This window comes from Nicotiana tabacum, chromosome 11 (genome assembly GCF_000715075.1).
Source record: "Nicotiana tabacum cultivar K326 chromosome 11, ASM71507v2, whole genome shotgun sequence".
In the NCBI taxonomy this organism is placed as follows: Eukaryota; Viridiplantae; Streptophyta; class Magnoliopsida; order Solanales; family Solanaceae; genus Nicotiana; species Nicotiana tabacum.
Window position 1 is genome coordinate 9,205,213 of NC_134090.1, and position 8,819 is coordinate 9,214,031.

Consider the following 8,819-nt stretch of genomic DNA (forward strand, 5'->3'; position numbering starts at 1 on the left):
ATTTTGGTGTTTTTATCGCGAGTTTGTATGAGGTTTGTGGACTTGTGTGCATGTTTAGTTTGGAGCCCCGAGGGCTCGGGTGAGTTTCATATAGGCTTCAGAGTGGATTTTGGACTTAGAATATAGCTGGTGAAAAATTTGTTTATGGTGCAGGCCTCAGACCTCGCAATTGCGAGGTCTGACTTCAGATTTGCGATATGGCAGTCTCCCTATCAGATTCACATCTACGAGTTGCTTCCTCACATTTGCGAAGATTAGCTGGGCACAAATGGTTCGCATTTGCGAACAATTCCTTTGCAATTGCGAAGTAGGGCTGGGGAGCAGAGTTCGCATTTGCGATCAAAATGACCGCAATTGCGAGGAGTCCAAGTTCGCATTTGCGAACAAAACATCACAATTGTGATGGCAGCAGAAGTGTGAGACCTTCGCATTTGCGAAGGGTTTTTCGCATTTGCGGGATTCGCAATTGCGAATCACGAGTCGCAATTGCGACATCTGTGCCTGGACTTAAGCTGAGTTACACGGGATTTTTCTCATTCTTTCAAATTTTCAACTCTAAAAACCTTAGTAGTGATTTTTCCAAGAGTTGTTCTTCCCCAATTCATTGATAAATGATCCTAACCTACTTTCTTTCAATTACCCATTATATTTCATAAGATTTCAACCTAAAATCTAGGATGTTCATGGTAGAAATTGGGGATTTTGGTAGAATTAGGGATTTTTGTAAAATTAAAATTTATACCTCAAATTGAGGTCGAATTTCGAAATAAATTACATAACCGGTCTTGGGGGTGAATGGGTAATCGGGTTTTGGTTCGAATTTTGGGTTTGGACCAAGCGGGCTCGGGGGTTGACTGTTGTTGACTTTTTCAATAATGACCTAAATTGAACCTCTTTCATTCGTGGATAGCTCCTAAGGCTTATTTTGAATTATTCGAAAAGCAAAGTTGTGGTTGAGCTTGGAGTCAATTTTGGAGCGACGTAAGTATCGTGGTTAACCTTGACTTGAGGGATTAGGACTTGTTTGCATATTTGCTACATGCTTAAATGGTGGGTACAATGTATATGTGAGGTGACGAGTACTTATGCGTTGTTGTTAGGTTAAAGCATGCGGGAGGAATTTGCTTCTTATAATTTATTTCCTTCTTCGATTATGATATACATGCTTAGACTAGTTTATTACTTAATTGATCGTTCTTTCCGCATTTATGGACTATTTGTGATATTTGGGTATTTTTGAAAGTTGAGGTTTGGTGTTGTGGAATCGTTGTTTGACGTAAGGTTTATTCTTGCTTATTCTATCTCCCAAATATTACATATTCATTGCTACATGGTAAGGGAGAGTGTTAAAGCACGAAGGGTGACGTCGTACCGGTTATTGTTTCATTTATTGATTTATACACAGTGAGGAAGAGAGTTAAAGCACGAAGGATGATGTCGTGCCGTATTTATCGTTTCATGATGAAATTGAGAGTAAAGCAAGAAGGGTGATGTTGTGTCGTATTTATCAGTTTATGGAAAGATTGAGAGTAAAGGCACGAAAAGTGATGTCGTGCCATTATTATTGTTTCATGGTGAGGTTGAGAGTGAAAGTACGAAGGGTGATGTCATGCAGTCTTTATTCATTATGTTTATCTGTTTTCATTGGTTGAAGGTTTATAAACTGTTTCATGTTGTCATTTTCTGTTGTAGTTACCGTATCTTGTACCTCCTTTTGCATGTCCCCTCGCACTACTACGTGTTTAATCTCTATCTATTATTATGTTGCATATATATTCTCGTTTGTTTAGGTTTAAATACGTGGGTGTCCTGTCATAGTCTCGTCACTACCTCGTCGAGGTTAGGCTTGACACTTACGGAGTACATTGGGTCGGTTGTACTCATACTATACTCTGCACTTCTTGTGCAGAATTCGGTACTGGTCCCAGCTATCCGTGAGGTGCATCAGCTCGGATTAGCTTATTTGGAGACTCGAGGTAGATCTGCTGGCGTCCGCAGACCTTGAAGTCTCCTTCCTCTTTCCTTATTTACTGTTCATTTCATTCGAGACAGTTAGTATTTATTTCAGACTCTATTTATAGAACCTCTAGAAGCTCATGTACTTGTGACTCCATATCTGGGTTGTATTAGATATTGGGTTATTATGTTATTTCGTACTTTATTTTGGCTTCATTTCTGTTTAATTGGCTAAATTGTTCGAAGTATTTAAAATTGGCAAAAGAATTATTCTAACGTTGGCTTGCCTAGCGAGTGAAACGTTAGGCACCATCACGATCCCGAAGGTGGGAATTCCGGACCGTGACACATAGTAATTCAGATATATAACTTCCACATCATTTTTATGTATTTCTCCCCTATTTATTAGGATTATATTACACATCATTGATGCATGCTAGATTATCCTTCTTCTATTCTTTGTAGTTTTTATAATTGTATACTCGTCATTTCAGTCGTTGAAAATACATTTGTATTATTTGTTGGACCACAAAATCTAACTAAAAAACTGAAATCAATTTGAAGGTTGTCAATATTGTCAGCAAATATATAATAACTAACGCAATTACCATAAGTTTCGAACGTTGTACTAATGAACTAGTCAACTGCGACCAAAAAAACTCCATATATTATTTAAATTAATTATTCGACACAAACTGCTTCTTACTAAAAATACCTTTTGAAAAGTACTTTTAAAAAAAAATATTATTCAAAATAAGCTGCTTTTAAAAACTTGACCAAACAGGCTAAGTTCTGCTCTTGCAACTCCCAGACCAAATGTGATCGAACTTAATATGTTCTCGACCTCTAGAAGAAATTGTCAATAAATAAACCCTCTAGAAGCAACATTAAATTCCTTTTATGTGTAAGTTACAAAAGAATATCAACAGCAATTTATGTTAGACTAATAAGGATGTGACTACTTTTGATGAATGTTTATTTTTTCCCCAATAATCTACAAGAATAAAATGCATTTTTTAAATCGAGCAATTCTTCAATAAATTTCCGTGTAAGCAATGTGACAGACCAAAATATATGAAGTGCCCTACGGAACATTTATTAGAGAAGGGAAACTTTTAATTATTTTTCTAGGTCTAAGACATACATCTTATACATTGGGCTGATTTTTTTCCGTGGAAATATATTTCTTTATATATGGAGGACAGTGAAACTCAAATCTAAGATCTACATGCTCTTTCACTAAATTTAATTGAGTGAACTATATATCTAACGTAAAAGAAAAACAACATTAATTTAGAGGGCACTTTAATTTATTTTGGTCTACAAAAAGTTTAAATCAGGTTTGAAGGAGAAAAAAAAGGAGGTCCTGGAGGTTTGAAGGAGAAAAAAAAGGAGGTCAAACCAGGATGCTTAGATCAAAATATTCACTTTTTCAGAAACAAAAGCAAATACATGATGCACAAAACAAAACATATGTGCGACATGAACATGTTTTGTTTAATAGTACGTTTTATGATTTTATTTTTGCTATGACAATATTGAAGTTTGTGGAAAAAATAAAAGTATAAAAAATAGTTTATAAAATGTGACGACCAATAGGCTGTTTTGAGTACTAGCCTTAATTTCTGTGTTCTGAGACCTCTTGTAGCTTCATTTAATGTTTATTAATTAGCGTGCATCCATGTCGCTTTTAGGAAAGCTTTTATGTGAAATTTTGTAAAAAAATGTGATTTTTGACTTAAAATGAGGCTAGAATTGACCACGGTCAACATTTTTGGTAAACGACCTCGGATCGGTCTTGACAATTCCGATAGGTTCGTATGATATTTTTGGACTTGTATGCACGTTTGGTTGGGGTCCCAGATGAACCGAGCGCGTTTCGGCGCATTGTATGAAAAATTGTGACAAAATGAGTTTTTAAGTTGAAATCTTGAGTTTTGATGATTGATTCTTGTTATTTGATGTTATTTTGGTGATTTGAGATAGTGAGCGAGTTTGTAGGATGTTATTACACTTGTGTGCATGTTCGATTGGATCCCAAGGGGCTCAAGTGAGTTTCGGATGCATTGCAGAATGAATATGTAACACCCCGGAAAATTTTGAAGTGTTTTAAGACCATTAAGAAGATTGGCGGATGCTAATTATATTAATTCGGGTGTGAACATGACTAATAATATGAATGATATCAATTGATCATGATAATATATGTATGAGGTGCATTAAGAATGGTTTATCATCTAAGAAGAGCCCTAAGGCTAATTCAAGTTGGAAATTATATGATGAGGTAAAGTTTCAAGTGAGTTCGCACAACACTTAACTTGAAACGAGCATAAATATCAAGATATGAAGATTTATATAGTGTATGACATATCAAAGAAAAGGTCTATGTATCTAGTATCTAATGCTTCAAACTATTTGTCATTTGGAGATTTCTGCAAGGAGTTATGATATTTTTACTAAAGGGTAGCAGAACAGCTACGCGAGTCTTATGTAGCCTACGCATCATCCGTAGGCAAATCCAGCAGCTTCCAATTGAAGAGGAATGGACGAACACCCTGTGTAGCCTTTGTGCGTAGCCTATGCAGGGGGCTACGCACCCATCAGACCCATTTTTAAAATGTAGAAATAAGGGGTTTAGAGAGAGAAAGAGTTAGTTCTTCAATTTGAAATTGATTTCTAGAGAGAAGGAGGAGCTCTTCCACCATGGATACACTTCAGGATAAATTATTTTGGTACAAGAATGATTATATAACATCATTTAGTGATAACACTAACATTATTATGGATCAAATCCATAGGAAATTGGCTGAATCTTCAAGAACACCAAAAAGAGAAAAAATGACATTCTTCCACCAAGAGGTAATCCCTTCACTCGAGCTTCATATATATGGTATAGTGGAGCGTGGGTAGCATGTTTATGAGTTTTATTTAAAGTTATGATGGGATATTATATGAACCCTAAGGACGGATCTTGAGAATGCCATTTTGGGTAAAGAAGAAGATGTATAGTGATGAATTGATATAAATGGAATTGTTTTGAGTTTTTAATGATTCCAATAGACTTGATAACTTAATTGATGAACGAATTGAATTGGGAATCACCATTTGGATAAGATATAACACTAGTTCTTGAAATAGATATTCTTGAACCTAGAATTTTGTTGAGAAGGCAATGAATAGTGACTTGATGATGTTGGGTAATTAACATAGTATCATAATTGACTCCAAATGAGTATTAAATGATAAGAATGAAATTGAATAGGTTAATGGATGAAACTATTGGATAATTTGGGATGGTTGGAGGCTTGTTGCCAAATTGTGAAGCCAAAATGAATATTTATGAATCTTTTCGTATTTGTTTTGATATAGTTGACTAGCTGTGATATCTAATGGTAGATATTGAATTGTGGGCGATATTTGAACATTTTAATCAATTAGAGCATTGTACTATTTTTGGAGCTTGAAGTTTGATGTAGGTTGGGTAAGACTTACTCTTCTTGAGGGATTCTCTTTAAAAGCATGTCTTAAGTTGATAAATTGTATTATTTGTAAATGTGCATCCGTACTTGTAGAGAAAAGTGGAAAAGATGTCACCATGTGTTTCTAAATTGTTGCTTATGAAGTGTCATGTAATTTTATAAAAATCTTATTTTCAAAACTTGTTGGCAAAATGATACTTGACAAAATTCTTATAAGTTTTATTAAACCTAATTTTTTGATAAGAGTATAAAATGCTTGAGTGTTAAATATACGTGTCATGAAAAAGTTTATTTTTTGAAATTTCAACAAAGGAAACACTTGTTGTATCTTTAGATTGATATTAGTTGCTAAAAGCTTTAACATAAAAAAAGTTATTCATTTGATTTTGTTCAAATAGTTTGGATTGGCTAAGAAAATCATGATTTGTTAAAAATAGATAATTTGAGGCAATTATACTATAAATCTATTTTTGATATGTTCAATATTTTAGAAATTACTAGTGGAGACTACTAAAATTGGTTTGAATATTGAGTTCGTTATCATGAACGTAATACAAGAGTGTGTCACCAAAGCACCAGATATTGCGCTAATGGTGAACCCAATACAAGAGTGTGTTACGTAAAAAAGCACAAAATAAAAAGTTCGGAATTTATTTTTAATGATTTGAAGGAGATGCCTTTTCTTTTCTTTTTTTTTAATTATGAAGATTGACAAAGAAGACATGGGAATAGGGTAGAGTGCATTAGTTCCATTACTACAATTACTAAACCCTCTTGTGCAATATTAAATACAAGGATGGGAAACTAAGGGATAAGGAAAAGTTTTTAAAATCGGAAACTGGATATATACTTAGGTCTAATTGATCACCCACCAGGGTCATGACCCTCCTACCTTGAAAGAATAAATCAGCCTACAAGATCAAGTGTACAAAAAAAATAAAACACATTTGTATCAAATTAAATATTTAAACTTAAATTTGAAATTTCAGAAAGTCTTACTGTAAGAGAAATTATTTGTCCATAGCCTTCGACTCCCATATCATATCTAATTCCATATCATGTATTTCCATATCTATTTTCATATATCCTTTTTTACGTGATTTTTTCCCCAAAAATAATTACTAGAATAACTAGCAGCCCACTGTAATCTATATCTATCTATCTATCTATATCTATACTATATTAAAAGCACGAAAGCTCTTAGCGAAATGTCGTTCACCTTTTTCACCATTCAAAATAAATTTTATATTGGAAAATAATATAATTTAAGTTAATTTCCTAATATTTAGGACTTCAAAATTAGCTAAAATTTTGATTATTAAATTTTCCTTATTTGAACTTTAAATAAACTCCTAATATTTAGGTTACATAAATATGTCTCTTATTTTAACTGTCTAAATTAATATAACTTCCCTCCTACACGTACATTAGATATTTACCATTAAAAATAGATATATTTTAAGACTTTAATTATTGAAGTTGACTAAGAAAATTCTAAACCAAACTTATAGGCACATCAGTAAGAAAATATCTTTTAAGTAAATTTACAAATGACATGTCAATATTTGAAAATAATAATAGTTTGTGGTGGTAAAGAATACTACAGTATATTATAAGTTTGTTTTTAATGTATTGTAATATATACATGTATCAAATCAAAAGCTCAAGTAGAATATTGGATAAGTGAAGGGTATTATATAAGATACTCTAATTTATGTATTGAAATTAATAACAATAACATGTATTGTAATTATTTTATTCATTTAAAATATTTTCTTATTCTTTAAGATACATGATACAATTTTATCCAGCATAAAATTTATTTTTATAGAGTAACGATTAAAATTATGCAAAATTTATTTTTAATGAAACTTCAACACGAAATATATTTTTGATCGATTTTTTATCCTTTAAACATATATTTCTACTTGAAAAAATTATTTTTTAATACTTTAGGACTTTAAAATCAATTAAAACTTTGCATATTAAATCTTTCTTTACTTTTAAGAAACACTAATTTTTACTCTTTTTGGCCTAACTTAGTGGCAGCGTCTAACTGAGCATGAAGTTTAAGAAAGAAGAAAGACTTTTAAAATTTATGATCTAAAATAAGCCACAGATGTTTATGCAGCTACAAATTATCTTCTTAATAGTAAATTAAAAAATTTAAAATTAAATTATTTCTAAATAAGGAAGTATGACATTCTTTTGTTGGGATAGATTAAAAAGGGAAGTATGACACATAAATTGAGATATAAGGAGTAGGATTTTAAAATCTAAGATTTTATCTTACATAAATCATTCACTAAATGAATTATGTAACATAACTATAATTCCTTCCTAAAATGTAGTAAGCGAAAGTAAATAACTGTTTTATAAAAAAATCACTAGAAATATATGGGCTCAACATTCTCTTAATCATCTTTAACACAACTAAAGAGTACACTAATTTAGTATAGCGGTTAAGCAATTAAGACAATCAATAAATATGAGTTTCTGGTTTCAAAGAAAAAAAATACTTATACTAGAAAGACGCAAAAGATTTTTATCTATTTAACTGATCAATATGATTAGTTAACATTCTCCACTTTCGGAAACTTACACTTTTTTCTTTCATTTTTATTTTATTAGTCAAGTAGATATATATTTATAATATTTGTGTTATTTCTTAGAAACTCTTAGAGTATGTTTGGAAAGTCATCAGGTAATTGGAATTTGTGTAATTAATAGGGTAGTAATTACACAGCCTAATACTATATTAAAAGCACGAAAGCCCTTAGCGAAATGTCGTTCGTCTTTTTTACCCCTTTAAAAATAAAGTTCACACTAGACAAAATAGTCATTTAATTATCTTCCTAATATTTAGAAATTTTAATTCAATTAAAATTTTACTAATTAAATCTTTCCTTATTCAAAATATGTGAGAGATCCTAATATTTGGAACTTTATATTCCATTATGATTTTGGCTTACATAATAATTACAGAGCGTGGACAATTACATACAATATAAATACGGAAAATTTGAATTATCATCAAAAACTATTATCTCACTCATAGACGAGATTTCATAGGTAAACACTTACCTTTTGCCAAGAATATTGTATAATCTTAACATTAATATATTCACAATCTCAAGGACAAAATCAAATACAATCCTCTACTTAATTGTAACAATATTTTTATTATCAATTTTGTAATAGGAAAAAAATGAATGTTTAACAAATATGATGCTATTTCATATTGGACAATCTTATAATTTAATTAGTTTTTTAATATTTAAAATCTTATTATTAAATTTTTCTTATTTGAAATATATAGCAAATCCTAAAATTTAGGACTTTAAAATAAATCAAGATTTTACCTTATTTAAATATTTTCCTTAT